Source organism: Macrotis lagotis, chromosome 2 (assembly GCF_037893015.1).
Source record: "Macrotis lagotis isolate mMagLag1 chromosome 2, bilby.v1.9.chrom.fasta, whole genome shotgun sequence".
In the NCBI taxonomy this organism is placed as follows: Eukaryota; Metazoa; Chordata; class Mammalia; order Peramelemorphia; family Peramelidae; genus Macrotis; species Macrotis lagotis.
Window position 1 is genome coordinate 241,769,413 of NC_133659.1, and position 17,843 is coordinate 241,787,255.

The window sequence follows — 17,843 nt, forward strand, 5'->3', positions numbered from 1 at the left end:
AAAGTCAAGACCAAAATAGATGTTGCATGATCTCCTATTTGCAGATGATTATGTACTCAATGAAGCTCCTGAAGCTTAGACACAACAGAATATGGATCAGTTCTCTGCTGCTTATGCTAATTTTGGTTGAACAATCAACACCAAGAAAATAACGGTACTCCATCAACCAGCACCACACCATCCATATGTGGAACCATCAATTATAGAAAATGGAGATATTTTGAATACTGTGGATAAGTTCACCTACCTTGGCAGTATTCTTTCCAAGGAGGTACACATTGGCAATGAGTTTGATGCACATTGTCAAAGATAGCACAGTATTTGGAAGTCTCTGAAAGAAAGCATGGGAGAAAAGAAATATTAGACTAACTACCAAACTACAGAGCCATTGCACTGACCTCATTGATATATGCCAGGACAGTCTACCAGCACCATGTCAGGAAACTGAATTGCTTCCATTTAAATTGTCCTAGGAGGATTCTGAAGATCACCTGGCAGGAGAAGATACCAGACATTGAAGTCCTTTCTCAAACTAAATTGCCTAGTATTTCCACATTACTACAGAGAGTGAGACTATGATGGACTGGTCAAGTTGTAAGAATTCCAAAAGTACACTTGCCAAAAAACTATTCTATGGAGAACTCACACAGGGCAAGTACTCACAAAGAGGTCAGAAGATGTGACTCCAGGACTCCCTGAAGATCTCTCTGAAGAACTTTGGAACTGAAGTCTCAGACACTTAGCTGTGTGATCTTGGGCAAGTCACTTAACCCCATTACCTTGCAAAAAGTCATTTTAAAAAAAAGAACTTTGGAATTGATTGTGCAACATGGAAGACACTACTAGCACAGGACTGTCTAGCATGGCATGCTCTCATCAGTGAGGGTGCTGCACTCTTTAAGAAGGGCAGAATTGAAGCAGCTCAAAGGAAATGTGACTTACATAAATTTAGAGAACCCACCTCAGGTGTTCACATGGACTATTTGTGCCTGACCTGTGGTACAGCATTCAGAGCTCATGTTGGACTGATCAGCCATAGTCAGACACACTGTAATTTGTCTCTAATATGGTGATGTCATTTTGGTCTTCTCTGATAACAAAGGATAAGAATCAGGGTGAAGTCAGTGATATCTGAGGGTCAACCATTGATTTTTAACTCCAGAGTTCATCTAACCATCATTTAGGAAGTGATGGCTACCTCTTCAGTAGTTAAAATAGGAAACAGCCTCAAACATATGTTTGTACTATTTCCCCATTTGTGATATTGAAATGAAGAATAACTGATTACTTTTTTCAATAACCTGTCTCTGTGAGTGTTTAAGAAAATTAAATTGTGAACTGAGTTGGGAGTTCTAATATCACTAGAAGTCAGGGATCAACAGTTTCTTGGAGTTTTAATATTCTAAGGTTTTCATTCCTGGTATACATCTGTTTTTCTTTGGTTCATGAAAAATTAGAAATGAGATAAGAATCTTAATTTTTTTAATAGGTTTTTGCAAGGCAAACCGGGTTAAGTGGCTTGCCCAAGGCCACACAGCTAGGTAATTATTAAGTGTCTGAGACCAGATTTGAACCCAGGTACTCCTGACTCCAAGGCCGGTGTTTTATCCACTAAGCCACCTCTAAGATAAGAATCTTAATGGTCAAATGAAGACATGAGTTAATTTTGATAAATTTATAATATGTAATAATAATAGCATTTATCTAGCTCCTACTACATGCTATCTTTTTATCTTAATATTTTTCCAATTACATGTAAAAATAGTTTGCAACATTCATATTTGTAAATTTCAAGTTCCAAATTTTTCTCCCTCCTTCCCTTCTGTCCCTCCTCCCCATGACAGCAAACTATCTGATATGGGTCATATATTGTGCAGGACATTGTGTTAATCACTTTACAAAAATTATCTCATTCTACCCTCACAACAACTTTTGGCAATAAATGCTAATATTATTCTCACTTTATAGTTGAGGAAATAGAAGAAAAGAGAAGTTAAGTGACTTATGCAGGGTCACACAACTAATAAATGTCAAAGCCTGAATTTAAATTCAGATCTTCCTGACTCCAGACCCAGGGCTCCACAGTGCCAGCTAGTTGCCTATTAAAACTAGGAACTATTTTTAAAATAATAACAGCAGTAATAAAATAGACAAAATATTAGCTGATTTGATTTTTTGGGGGGTTAAGTTTTTGCAAGGCAAACGGGGTTAAGTGGCTTGCCCAAGGCCACACAGCTAGGACTGATTTGATTTTTTTAAGAGAAAATAAAATAAAATTGCCAAAATCAAAAAATGGAAAAGGAGATTCACAATAAATGCATTAAATAAAGAACATTTTTAGAAATTATTTCATGGGGTGGCTAGGTGGCGCAGTGGATAAAGCACCAGCCCTGGAGTCAGGAGTACCTGGGTTCAAATCTGGTTGCAGACACTTAATAATTACCCAGCTGTGTGGCCTTGGGCAAGCCACTTAACCCCATTTGCCTTGGAAAAACTAAAAAAAAAAAAAAAAGAAATTATTTTGCCCAATTATATGACAACAAAACTGATGATAAATGAAATGGATGAATATTTACAAAAATATGAAATACCTAGGCTAACAGAACAACAATCTAAATAATCTAGTTCCAGAAAAAACAACAACAAAAAAACTAACAACCAATTAGCCATAAAACAGCTCCTAAAGTAGAGTGGGGTGGGATGGAGCAACTGGACCAAATGGTCCAAAGTCAAGTCAAGAAATATTTATTAAGCAATCTATGATGTGCCATTTACCCTGCTAAATATTGAAAGTTTAAAAAAAAAAAGGCAAAAACAGCTCCTGACTTAAGGAGCTCCCAATCTAGTGGTGTAGACAATATGCAAAAACAACAAATAAATATAAACAGGTTAACTTGGAGATAATTTCAGAGGGAAGGCATTAACCTTAAATGGGACTTGATAATACTTTCTTTGCATTAGCCAAAACCTGAAGGAAAGAAGGAGGCAGAGGCAGGAGGGGGAGCTGGTCATAGAACCTAGGAGAGCCCTGGGATGATAGTAGGCATCACACTAACAGGCACACTCTAAATTTTGGCAGCCTAGAGAAAAATTAGAGCAGGGGATGGTTCTGGGCTTGGAGTCAGAAAGATTTTTCTTCCTGAGTTCAAATCTGGCTTCAGACACTCATTCATTTGTCCTGGGCAAATCATTTGACCCTGTTTGTCTCAGTTTCCTCATCTTTGAAATGAGTTCAGGAAGAAAATCATTCCAGCATCTTTACCAAGAAAACCTCAAAGGGAGTCACAAAGAATCAGATCATAACTGAAAAATGACTGAACAACAAGAAAAAGACTCTGGAATGGGGTTCAAATTCCACTTCTGAAGCTTCCAACCTGGATGACCTTCAATAATTTACTTAATCTGTGTAAAATTTATTTTCCTCATATGTAAAGTAAAAGTAATTAACTAGAAGGTCTCTAGATTCTCTTCTAACTCTAAATCCATGTTCATGAACAAAAAGAGATCTATATATTAGCTTTTCCTGTTAAGATTGCCTGATTCTTGAACTTGAGCTAATATCACCCCCTCGTGGTTGATTTTACTTTTTGAGTGACTAATTCCACTCCACCTCAGAGGCTCCTGGTACAGCTGTCGATTAATCTCACTTACTTATCTCAGTGCCAGAGAAGTCTTTGCCTTGACACCACCAACTTTTTTGTATATAGTTGAGTCTTTTGGATGCAGGCAGTTCTGACTCAGAAACTTGTCTACCACACCCAGGAATTGCATCAGAGTCACTGAATTCCTGGGAATGCTCCTAAAAAGTCCTTATGGAAGGATTGCATAAGGCTAAAGAAGTTTCAAATGTTTCTAGGACTTGACAATCTTCTTAGAGAAAAGCTCCAATTGTCCTGCCTTAGTTAAGGTTCTGAGTTTACACTCTAAATGGGGAAATCTTCTCAAGAAAATCTGCTGACAAGGATATCCATTATCACAATTATTCAATACTGTACTAGAAATGTTAGCTATAGCAATAAGAGAAAAAAAAGAAATTAAAGGAATTAGAATTGGCAACGAAAAAACAAAACTATCACTCTTTGTAGAAGATATTATGGTATACTTAGAGAATCCTAGAAAATAAATTAAAAACCTACTTGAAATAAGTAGCAACTTTAGCAACATTTCAGGATTTAAAATAAACCAACATAAATATCTGCATTTCTATATATGACTAACAAAGCCCAGCAGCAAGAGATAGAAAGAGAAGTTCCACTTAAAATAATCATAGACAATATAAAATATTTGGGATTCTACCTGCCAAGACAAGCCAAGAACCTAAATGAACAGTCACAAAATTCTTTTTACACAAATAAAGTCAGATCTAAGCAATTGGAAAAATATCAATTGCTCATAGGTAGACTGAATCAATGCAATAAAAGTAACAATTCTACCTAAATTAAACTACTTATACAATGTCATACTAATCAAACCTCTAAAAATTATTTTATAGCACTAGAAAAAAATCATAATAAATTTCATCTGGAAGAACAAAAGGTTAAGAACATCAAAAGAATTCATGAAAACAAATGTAAAGGAAGGTAGTTTAGCTGTATCAGATCTCAAAAAATCATATAAAGTGGTACTCATCAGCACAATTTAATACTAGCTAAGCAATAAAGAGGTGGACTAGTGGAATATTAGGTACACAAGACTCAATAGTAAATAATCATATTTATCTAGTGTTTGGTAAACTCAAAGACCTCAGGTTTTGGGACAAAACTTACTGATGAGCAAGCTTTCCAAAAAACCTAAAAAAAATATAAATAATGAAGAGGGAAGTGAGTAGAACCAAAACACTACGCGTAGTAACAGTAATACTGTAGGATAATCATCTCTTAATGACTTAGCTATTGATACAAGACAATACCAAAAGATTCATGATGAAAAATGTTATCCACCTCCAAAGAAAAAACATAATAGGATTTGAATGCAGGCTGAAGCCCAAGTCATCTGGTCCCTTAGAGGGATTCTCATGTGACCAGCCATTCCTAACTCGGTAGACCAGCGAGGTGACTAGGTGGCACAGTGGATAGAGCACCAGCCCTGGAGTCAGGAGTACCTGAGTTCAAATGTGGCCTCAGATACTTAATAATTACCTAGCCGTGTAGCCTTGGGCAAGCCACTTAACCCCATTGCCTTGCAAAAACCTAAGAAAAAAAAAAGAAAAGAAAAACTTGTTGGACCAGCAATAGGCAATGACATCCTTGCCTGTATCCCTGGGTGGAGGAAAGGGACACCTGGACCGCCATAGGGAGACATTACTGTTCCTAACATAAGGGAGAAGAGTTCAAAATCCTGCTTAAGGAGGCAGTGCTCAAACCCTAGTTTCAGTGACTATACCTGTGACAGGATGTGGGAGGGGGGAGGGGAGCAGAGCTCAGATGATAAAAGACAGTGCCAAGCACTTTTGGCACTACTAAGACCCCAGTAGAGTGGAACAGTATTCAGTTAGATATAAGGTGACAGTGCTTCAGGTCCTGGGATAAAGGGACATCACTGGGGGCTGAGGGAAGTGGGGATGGGAGAAAGAGGACAGAATTTGTTCTACTACCACATGCAATTACCTATACAGAATAGGGATTCAGAATCAGGACCCAGGATGTCACTAGCAGTGGCCCTAGTGGGGTTCAGGTTCTGGCAAAGTGGGATAGTATTGAGTACAGGAGGGGGAAGCGCTTGAGCTCTGGCATAGAGGTCAGAGCTTAAAAACCAGGAGCAGTCCACCCAGTACTCAGACCCTGCCTTGGGGAGACAGTACTTTTTCTGGTACAGGAGGCCATCCATAGACCCCAATACAAAGGGTCATATTCAGACCCCAGCTGTGGCAGTGCCCCAGTAGCCCTCCTGCTTCATCCTAGCTGATTAGGAGTAGTAGTGGGCTTTAGCAATGATATTAAGTGACAGAATGGGCAGAAGCCTCATATAGCAGCAGAATGGGCAGAATATGGATTCCAGGCAGGCAGCAGAGTAGATGGCAATGAAGGTCTCAGAGGAAGAGGAGTGGGCAGAATCAAAGGGAAACCCAGAATAATCTTTTGCTTATTGTAAGCTGGAACTGGGAGAACCCTGTGTAGGAGGCAAGTTTCCAATATGTCTTCATTCAGGTTAGATAATGAGATGAAATGATGCCATGGTAAATTACTGAACATTTAACTTTGAAGTAAACCTTATGTTTAACCTTTGGATTACTTTGCCCTAGCATGTCAAGGACATGTAATAAGCATACAGAGACATTTAGCTTCCTCTTCTTCCCATTAGAAATCCATTTATGCACAAGGTCAAGAGGGTATTGCTACTTAGTGATGTTAAGCACCCACCAAGTTTGAGAAATCCAGACTTCATGAAGCTAGGATCAGGTTATGGTTGTTTGTCCTTTGTTCTTAAGCCCATGACATCACAGAAGTGATGCTGTGACATGCATGTTAATTGGATTTGAGTGAAGGGTGCTATGCTAGGTCACTTTCTCCTCCAGAGTCATCTGGGTCTGGTGGTCAGATATGGATCAGGATGACAGATCAGATAACTGCATCATAGGGCTATTCAAATCCCAGGAGTAGTTTTATCTTCCTTTAAGTAAAGCTTCTCATGTTTGTGGGTAGGAGGAAAGAAGTTACTTCAGTGTCCTATCATACCACTTTACATTGGTAACTAGGTAGTACCTAGAATAATTTCTTCCTAGGGAGACCTTGGACAAAGAGACGGCTTTTGAAAGTGCCTTGCTTTCTGGTAGGGAGAATAGGAGAGGACCTAAACCTCAGAGAAGAGAGATTAGTAGAGGTTTCTAAAGAGAAAAACACTTGCTAATCTTCCTCTTTTCTTTCCCCTTGTGACTCTCTGAAGGAGGAGGGGTGTAGCAGGGAACATTGAGGGGGCAGTGGTATTGGGCAGTGTTGACCCTGGCACTAGAACAGACAATATGTGAGAGGGCAATGACTTCTTAGTTATTGACTACAAATGACCCTGACCCATGATGAGCATTAGTGACTGTGCTATATGTGACATACTCCACCCTACATCCCCAATGTCCCTGTTACTGTTCTTAATTCTCTATTTCATTATAGTTCCTTCTTTACTACCTCTCAAGATCCACTATGAAATGCCAGGATTGGACATGACATTTGATCACTCCTTCAGAGTGATTATATTGCTTGCCTTCTTTTTATATCTTTCTGTTTCAGTTTTTTCTTTCTTCCCTCTCTTCCAATAAGGCAATTTATTAAGCATCTAAGATGAGCTAAATGCAGGCTTTTAGGAGATTCAGTGGGGTGAGAGTCCGGAAGACCTGAGTTCAAATCCAGCCTCAAACACTTAATAATTATATGACTCTGGGCAAGTCACTTAACCTCTGTTTGCCTAGAGAAGGAACTGACAATGGGGTGGCTAGGTGGTGCAGTGGATAAAGCACCGGCCCAAATCTGGTCTGTGTGGCCTTGGGCAAGCCATTTAACCCCATTTGCCTTGCAAAAACCTTAAAAAAAAAAAGAAGGAAATGACAAGTATTTTTGCCAAAAAAAAAAATCATGAGCTGCATTGGTGTGCTGTGGTCCACTGGGTCAGGAAAAATTGGACACAACTGATAAAATGAACAACAAATATGTTAAATAGTGTCTGGCTTGCAGTAGATTCTATATAAATGTCAGTTATCATCATCATCATCATCATCATCATCATCATCATCATCATCATCATCATCATTATCATCTAACCTGTGCTACCAGAACAACCTGAAAAGATTTATGACAAAGAGGGTTGACTGAGCTTTAAGTGCCTTCTAGCTTATCCATGTTGTGTATTTGTGATTTTGCTTTGTTTTGTATGAATGTGTATGTATGAGTGTGTGTATTGTACACAACTTAGAAAGAAGAGTAGAAGCATTGATAAAATGAAAAAACAGAATTTGCACCCAACACCACTGATAATGACATCTTGTTAACAGTCCAGGGAACACATACACACACACACACATACATAGACACACAAAAACACCATTTCATAAAAATGGAATCTACAACAGCACAAAGAAGTTTGGAAGACCTCCCTCTGTACCTAGTCCAGGCATAGGGAATGTTATTGAACAATGTTTGGGCAGGCTGATTCCCTATCCATGTTCCAGTATTTTATTTACAAAATATTAGCATATGTTTCTAAATCAGTGAAATGGGAAAAAAACACTTGAATGTAATCTTAATCTTTTGGCAGCAGTTTCAGAATCACAGCAAATAAATATACTGGTTAGTGGCTCATGTTACAAGTTCATAAGATGTGAGTTAACAGCTGTCCTGGTTCATGTACATGGGATATTTCTCCTTACCAGAAAGGCTGAAGATCACAAAATCACAGATTTTAGATCTGAAGCAGGACCTTAGAGATCAGCTAGCCTGGAGGTGTCATGGAGTCTATTTCTACATGTAGTACTCTCTAGTGGGCAATTTGCACCCATTTAATTCATATCTGATTTTAATGTATTGGTGTGTTAATAAATATATACATACATATACATTTGTACATAATGCATAAGACATATGTGTCAATAAGCAACCTACAGGATCTTTATGTATGGTTTAGTATCCCCCTGTTTCTATTTGAGTTTGTCACCACTGATCTAGACCAGGGCTCTTATTTTTCTAGTTAAGAAGCTTAGCTTCAGTCAAGTTAAGCAAATTGCCCAAAATCACACAGGCAATAAGTAACAGGATCAGAATTTGAAACCAGCTTGAGCTAACTTTCTAAATTCAGTGTTATTTCCTTTACACCTTTGAATTTATCCTGGTTGATTTCTCAGTAGGGACTCAAGGCCCTGCAATGATTTATCTATCTGTTAAAGAAGAAAGTGACTTACTGTTGACAGGAAGGGGTTGGGGAGAAAAAGGAGTGGAAAGGAACTTGTTTCCACTCTAGTATGCCATGATTCTAACTCAAGTTGGCAAGTCTAACAACATGGTATCTATTGAGATAGTCTTAAGGTATTTGTGTCTTTTTCTTAAAGTCATGCTACACTGGTAATGAAAAAGACCAAAAAAAAAAAAAAAACCCCAACAACTTCATTTGAGGTGAGGAAGTAATTCAGTAATCTGTCTGTCAGAGACAATTTCTTACAATCTATATTCTTATATTTTATAGTGACCAGGAAAGAAAAAACTCTACAGAAAGATTAAAACAAAAGCACAAAAAGATTTTTTGATACACCTAACAGAACCTTTGAAAAGATGTCTTCCAGAAAGACTAAGGTCAGATTCAAGAAGTTAGTTTGTGATCAAGAGATGATGTGGGGGTGGCTAGGTGGTGCAGTGGATAAAGCACTGGCCCTGGAGTCAGGAGTACCTCAGTTCAAATCTGACCTCAGACATTTAATAATCACCTAGCTGTGTGGCCTTGGGCAAGCCACTTAACCCCATTTGCCTTGAAAAAAGAGAGAGAGAGAGAGAGAGATGATGTGAAAGGGGCCAACAAGGGAACATTCCCTCAAATTCAAAAGACAATTTTCTTGACTGAATTAAAATAAAATAAAATTTTAATTTTAAATTTTTTTCACTTTAAATGAAGTTTAGCTCCATCTGATTCTCATCCAATTGCAGAGAAAATGCCTTCCTAACCTTGAATGAGTTCAGGAACTTTTAGACTTTTGATAAGCACAAAATTAAAAAACTACAGAATATAACATTTTCTCCTTTGCAACACTAATTTTTTAAAAATATACTAAGATTTTTCATTCAGATTAGACCAAGGTCATTAGATTAAAATAAAAATATTATTTCCAAATATTGCAGGAAAAAAAGAAGTCCAATTATTGTTTGCCCAACATAATCTTTGGGTTTTGTTATCTTCCTGATGCCATATAAGGATCTTGCCACTACCTATATACAGGAATAGTTTATTTTTTCCTTTGTTTTATTTATACCTTTTATTTTTATATCATTTTGGAATCCATCTCTTTCCCTCCTCCACATAGTGAACTTACCCTTGTAACAAATATTTTTTAATTTAATTTTTTTTCATTTCCAAACCCTCTTCCTCCCTCCTGCCTCTCCCCCACCCATTAAAAAGGCAAGAAAAATAAACCCATTAAAATATAGAGAGTCTTGTAAAACAAATCCCCAAATTAGCTATGTCAAAAGAAAAAAAGTCCATTCCTTCTTTTATTTGGGGGGGGGGGTTGTGAGGCAATGAGGTTAAGTGACTTGCCCAAGGTCACATAGCTAGTGACAGTATCAAGTATCTGAGGATAAAATTGAACTCAGGTCCTCCTGACTCCAGACCTAGCTGCCCCTCCATTTCACTCTTATCTGTGGGTGGATAGCATATTTCATCCCAAGTCCTTTGGAATCCTGGTTGTATTGATCAGAGTTTTTAAGTCTTTCAAATTTGATTATTTTTGCAATAATGTTAATGTTTCATAAATTGTTTTCTTGGATCTGCTCACTTCACTTTATACAAGTTCCCCAGGTTTTTCTGAAGTCATTCTCTTTATAATCTTTTTTTCACAATTGATATTTTATTTTATTTTTCCAATTAAATGTTATAAAAGTTTTTCAACATTCATCTACAAGCATATGCATATTTACAAGTTGCATAATTTCCTTCCACCTTCCTGGCCCACTCCCTCCCCTCAGTGGCAAACAGTCTAGTGAACATTTTACATGTACATTTCTGTTTAACATGTTTACATATTAGTAATTTTGTGTATGAGGAATTAGGATTAAGGGTAAAGAAAGAAGGAGAATAGGAAAGAGAAACATAAGAAAAGTTTTTTTTAATTTTTTTTTTTAGATTTTTCAAGGCAATGGGATTAAGTGGCTTGCCCAAGGCCACACGACTAGGTAATTATTAAGTGTCTGAGGTCAGATTTGAACCCACGTACTCCTGACTCCAGGGTCAGTGCTCTATTCACTGTGCCACCTAGCTGCCCCTAGTTTATTTAAATTTTTAAGAGAAATTTTTAAAAAATGAATGTAATGTTCATTCAGATTCTTTTTCTTTATTTTTTTTGCTTTGTTTTTCTTTCTTTGAATGTGGATAGTCTTGTCCATAACCTGTCTCCTAGGGTTGTCCTAACTACAGTCTATTATTACTTATAGCACATCTTCCATCACATTCATATACCATAATTTGTTAAGTCATTCCTCAACTGATGGGCATCTCCCCAGTTTCCAATTCTTTGCCACTTCAAAAAGAGATGCCAAAAATTTTTAATACATATGGGTCTTTTACCTCTTTCTTCAATCTCTTTAGGTCAATAGACATAGTAGTAGAAGTCTTACTGAATCAAAGACTATGTAGTTTAAAATGCTTATGGAGCATAATTCTATATTGCTTTCCAGAACAGTTAGTTGATCTAGCTCACAGCTCTACCAATAGTGTGTTAAAGTATTTGTTTTCCCAAAGTTCCTTCAAGATTTGTCATTTCTTCTTTTTTGCTAGTTTGGTCAATCTGATGAATATAAATTGATATCTTAAAGTTGTTTTAACTTGCATTTTTCTAATTATTAATGATCGGGAGCATTTTTCATAGAGTTATTGATAGTATGGATTTCCTCTAAAAATGATAAATGGTTAACATTTATCAAATGGGAAATGGCTCTTATTCTTATAAAGTTGACTCAGTTCCCTGTATATCTTAGAAATGACATTCTCTTCATTAGAGAAACTTGCTACAAAGTTTCCTGATTCTTTTCTAGTTTTAGCTACATTGGTTTTGCTATGCAAAAACCTTTTTTAATTTTGTGATCAAAATTGTTTATTTTACCTCCTGCACACTACTGTTTCTCATTTGTTCATAATCTTGTAACAAAAATTTTAAAAGGCAAAGAAAAATAGTTCAACAAAACCAGTCTAACATCAGCTCAATCTATCTCTGATAATGCTGTGGTTCCCATTTAATAAGTCAAACAATAAATATTTATTAAGTGCATATTACTTGTCAGGCAGTATGCTAATTCCTAGAGATATTATACAGAAGAGAAAGATAGCTCTTGACTTCAAGGAGCTTATATTCTTATGGGAGAAGACAACACGTAAACAAAAGCCCAAAAAAGGCAAGGGGAAGAAGATCTAGGGTATGGTGGAGAAGTCCAAAGGAGTGGGATTAGGGGATATAACGGAGGAATCCAAAGTTCAATTAGAGTGCAGAGTTTGGTGGGAAATGGAGAGGGAGTTAGATGCTACAGAAGCCTGTAACCAACCCGTCAGTAAACATTTATCAAGTGCCTATTACTTAAGAGACTATATGGGAATGAATTGCTCACATGCTAATAGGGGAAGAAGAACCATTGCCTTCTCAGTACACAGATAAAAATAAATAAAACAGATAATAAAATAAAATAGTTATCTGAGAGATGATTTTGGTCTGTTTTGATGACCTTAGACAAGAAATAAATGGGAGGGACAGGGGACTCTATTAGAGAGGAAAGGAGGGGAAAAGACAGGAAATCATTTATATACATTTACACACATACAGAGTTACATATATATTTTATACATATATATATGATATATAATAAAAAAAAACAAAGGTAAATTGAACACAATTACCTATATACACCTACATATACACAAACATTGGGTTATAGAAATATATTAACCTCAAAAGGGAAATAGAACGAAACTAGGAGAGGAGAGGAAGATTTTAAGAGGAAAGGCAGGGTAGATAGTAAAAAGCAAACTCCAAAGACAGAATGGGTAGTATGTAGAGAAGTAAAGGAAGAAAGGCTAAAAATCTCATATAGGGGCAAGGCAAAAGGAAGAGAAGGAGAAGAGAGTAGTAGCAGATCACATTAATAGGGGAATGATTGAGCAAATTGAAGTAAATGATTGTGATGGAATATTATTGTAGTATAAGAAACAATAACAGGAATGATTTCAGAAAAACCTGTATGAACTGATGCAAATAAGTGAGCAAAACCTAGAGAATATTGTAATGAATAACAGTAACAGCAATAGATTTAACTACTCTGAGCAATACAATGATTCACAACAATTCCAAAGGACCCATGATAAAATAAAATGCTATCTACTTCCAGAGAATTGATGAACTCTGAGTGCAAAATGAAACTTTTATATCACTTTATTTCTCTTCTCTTTCCCCCCCCAAAAACAGTTAATATAGAAACATGTTGTTCATAACTTCACATATATAATGGATATCATATTGTTTGCCTTCTCCAAGGCAAAGGGAAGGGAAGGTGCTGGAAAAAGAGGAAGAATTTGGGACCCAAAATTTTAAAATATGAATGTTAAAAAAAATCTTAATGAAGAATTTTTAACAAAAAATTCAAAAGAAAAGATTAGGTATAAAAACATACAAAAGAAAACAAACATAGTTCCATAGTATTCAAGACACCTCAAGAGTGTACAGATGAAAATTGCTGGAAAAACTGAACAACAGTCTAGCAAAAATTAGTTACAACCCCAGGGGCAGCTAGGTGGTGGAGTGGATAGAGCACCAGCCCTGGAGTCAGGAGGACCTGAGTTCAAATATGGTCTCAGACACTTAATAATTACCTAGCTGTGTGGCCTTGGGCAAACCACTTAACTCCATTTGCCTTGCAAAAACCTAAAAAAAAAAATTAGGCACAGCCCTAATTATATCAAGATAAATTTCAAATGGATATATGCCTTAGAAAAGATTACATCCCAAGCCAATTAAAGAAGCAAGAAAAAAAATTTTTTTTATTCTATGGATAGGGAAGTGTTCATGTTCATGAGCAAATAAGGGACAGAGAGGTTAATAAAAATGGACAGCTTTTCTTACATAAATGTATTGAATATGCTCTGGTTCATTTTCCTAGACCTGGGCCTGCTGCATCTCCTCTCAGGGATTCAGGAAACCAAACTATGTGGTGGTATTATGACCCCAACTGTGTTCTCCCCATTATTAAGGACTTGTGACTAGCACCCCACTTCCATGTAACCACTTAATATCAATTAGCTTTTAAAGAGGCATAATATATTGAGCGTATCTGAATATAAACTGAAGCACACTGCTTTTTTTTTCTCTCACTTTATTTTTCTTGAGGTTTCTCTTTGTGGGGGAGGGGGGATTATGTTTACTTTTACATCTAGACTATTGTAGTAATGTAAAAATATTAAATAATAAATATTATTAATAAATATTAAATAATTAATTAATTAATTTAAAGGGGCACAGTATATTCACCTCAAAAATATAGCAAGAACAGAGTACAAACATTTCTGCCAATACTCCCAAGGAATACTCTCCCCTACATCATTCTGAGTTTTCCTTCTAGGATAATGGCCTTAAAACTTAGCTCAGTTCCTGCATAACATTCCTCTTAGTTCATGCTCAGAAGCAGCATTACTACCAGATGAATCCTTGTTTCAGCTTTCACTAAAATTAGATCAGAAGGTTACTTTTTTTTTCTCTTTGCTCTCTGGGGCATCAGTGCTAGTTTGGCTGCAAAACTCATGGACTCTGGACTTCTGGGATGCAGAGGCCCCTTCAGACCTTTGGAATTCACAACGTTGTGTTCAATTCCCTCTACCTAGTACAGGAAAGTATACACTCAAAGCCAGAGAACCAGGGGCCGAATGATATCAGAAGGTCCCTAGGACGCTCTCCTTACAACATGTTCTCTCATTGGATGTTCTGAGTGAAAGAGTCATCAAAATCCTGAAATCTCCCCTAAGAGCAATTGAGTCAAAAGAGGAGGTGACTAATGAGCTTTTTGAAGATGCTTTGTTGATAATCAATTAAAGAGGCTCTTCCAACCTGTGGTTAGCTAAAGGAAACCAAATGCAAAATGTCCCTGGTAAGTCTCGATAAGGAGTTTCCCTTTACAAAACATCGCAGTTCTCCCAGAAGCATCTTCTACATAAAGAAGTTACATCAGCTGAACCAGCAGATGAGATCTGCATAAAATTGAAATTACATAATTTAACTGAAAGGAATATTTGCAGTTAGTTATTCTGATAAAGATCTCATATTCAAGATATATAAAAGGAACTGATTCAAATTTGTAAGAACAAGAACCATTCTCCAATAGATATGAACAGGTATTTAAAAAGGAAGAAAATCAACCAATCAATAAGAATTAGAGAACTACAAATTAAAGCAACTCTAAGCTTCCACCTCACAGTTATTAGATTGTTAAATCTGACCCCCAGAAAAAGCAAGTAAGAAATGATAGAGGTGCTAATTTGTCAAAGGGTTTTAGAAAGCAATTTGAAACTCTGTCCCAAAAGTCATTAACTCATGACATACTCTTTGATCCAGTGATACTACTTCCCAGCCATAAACTTCATAGAGATCAATGAAAAGAGAGAAAAAAAATCCATATGTATGAAAATATATAAAGCAGGTCTTTTGTAGTAGAAAAGAACTGGAAATTAAGGGATATCCAACTACTGAGAAATGGATAAACAAATTATGGTCTGTGAATGCAAGTCTAAAGATTTTAGAACTCTAACCAGTGCAATGAGAAACCAAGATAACAGAGGATCAAAAGATGAATAATATTCTCTACTTCCTGACAGAGAGGAGATGGATTTATTTTTTATTTTTTATTTTTTTAGGTTTTTTTGCAAGGCAATGGGGTTAAGTGGCTTGCCCAAGGCCACACAGCTAGGTAATTATTAAGTGTCTGAGGCTGGATTTGAACTCAGGTACTCCTGACTCCAAGACCAGTGTTTGAGCCATTGCACCACCTAGCCACATTACATTAAATTAAAAAAGCTTTTGCACAGACAAAACCACTATAACTAAGATCAAAAGAGATGTACTAAATTGGGAAACAATTTTGACAACTAGTATTTCTGACAAAGGATTCATTTCTAAATTATATAGAGAACTGAGTCAAATTTTCAAAAAAAAAAGCCATTCTCCTTTTGACAAATGGTCAAAGGATATGCAAAGACAATTTATAGATGAAGAAATCAAAGCGATACATAGTTAAATGAAAAATCGGTCTAAATCACTATTTATTAGAGAAATGCAAATTAAAGCATCTCTACAGTACCACCTCACACCTCTCAGACTGGCCAAGACCAGAAAGGACAATGACCAATGTTGGAAGGGATGTGGGAAATCTGGGACACTAATGCATTGTTGGTGGAGTTGTGAATTCATCCAACCCTTCTGGAGAGCAATTTGGAATTATGCCCAAAGGGCAACAAAAATATACATACCCTTTGATGCAGCAATACCACTACTGGGTCTATACCCTGAAGAGATGATGAAAAAGGGTAAAAGCATCATTTGTACAAAAATATTCATAACAGCCCTGTTTGTAGTGACAAAGAATTGGAAATTAAGTCAATGTCATTCAATTGAGGAATGGCTTAACAAACTGTGGTATATGTATGTCATAGAACACTATTTTTCTATTAGAAACCAGGAGGGATGGGAATTCAGGGAAGTATGGAAGGATTTGCATGAACTGGTGCTGAGCAAGATGAGCAGAAGCAGGAAAACATTATATACCCTAACAGCAACACGGGAATGATGATCAATCTTGATGGACTTGTTCATTCTATCACTGCAACAATCAGGGACAATTTTGGGAATCTGTGATGGAGAATACTATCTGTATCCAGAGAAAGAATTTTTGAGTTTGAACAATGACCAAAGACTATTACCTTAAATTTAGGAGAAAAAAAAACCTGTTATCTTATTATGTAATTTTACTATCTCTTATACTTTATTTTTCTTCCTTAAGGATATGATTTCTCTCTTGTCACATTCAACTTAGATCAATGTATAGACAGCCTTCTGTGAGGGGTGGAGGGAGGGAAGCAAGAATGGGAGAAAAATTGTAAAACTCAAAATAAATAAAATCTTTCTTTAAAAAAATAAATAAAATGCAAAATGAGATAAATTTTTGAATGTGGTCAATGTTGTGATTGATTTCGCTTGACTATGCAAAGGATTTTCTTTCTTTTTTAATGCTTGCTGCAGAGGAAGAAGGATAGGAAAGAAAAAAATGGATTTATTGGAAATGGATTCATTGGAAAAACCTATGAAATTAAAATTTAAAAACAGGAACTGTTTTTGCCTTTCTTCATATTTCCAGTGTTTAACATAGTGCCTGGCACATAATAGGCAATTAAGAAGTGCTTTTGCTCAGCTGATTGATTGGTTTATTGAGTATCACTAACTGCTAAATAGACACCTCACGGTTTTGGCAAGCATTGCCAAAAACACCACTAGAAGCATGGAGACCAGATTTTTACTTCTTTTTTTCTTTCTTTCACGAGGCTATTCCAATCCAACACTTCAAACTATTATCAGTTAGAAGCCAGGCCTGATTCACTTACCACAGTTGGGCAGAGGGCCAAATCTTGCTCTTTCTGCCTTTTTTCCCCCCTTCACACTGGCAGGCTGAAGGCTACTTCAAGCATGTCAATGTTTGCCAACCCCTAATTTAACAGTTAATATGGAAGACATACTCAAAAAGGCTACAGCATTGATTCAGTTGAATAGAGTTTCCCCTACCCTTCTACTGGCTATGCAGATGGGACTAAGGGAGGAACTACTCCTGTCTTCTTTTATACTTAGTGCTTTTGTGCTTAGAGACCTAAATCTTACTCCCCTTAGTCAAATAATTCTTTTTTTTTATTTTATTTATTCAAGGCAACAGGGTTAAGTGACTTGCCCAAGGTCACAAAACTAAGTAATTATTAAGTGTCTGAGGCCAGATTTGAAGCAGGTCCTCCTGACTCCAGGGCTGGTGTTCTATCCACCTCGCCACCTAGATGCCTGCCAATTAATTCTTAAGGACAGCTTGAATCCCCTTTAAGGAAAAACAAGCATGAACCTCCATAGCAGATAATGCTCCCGCCACAACCTA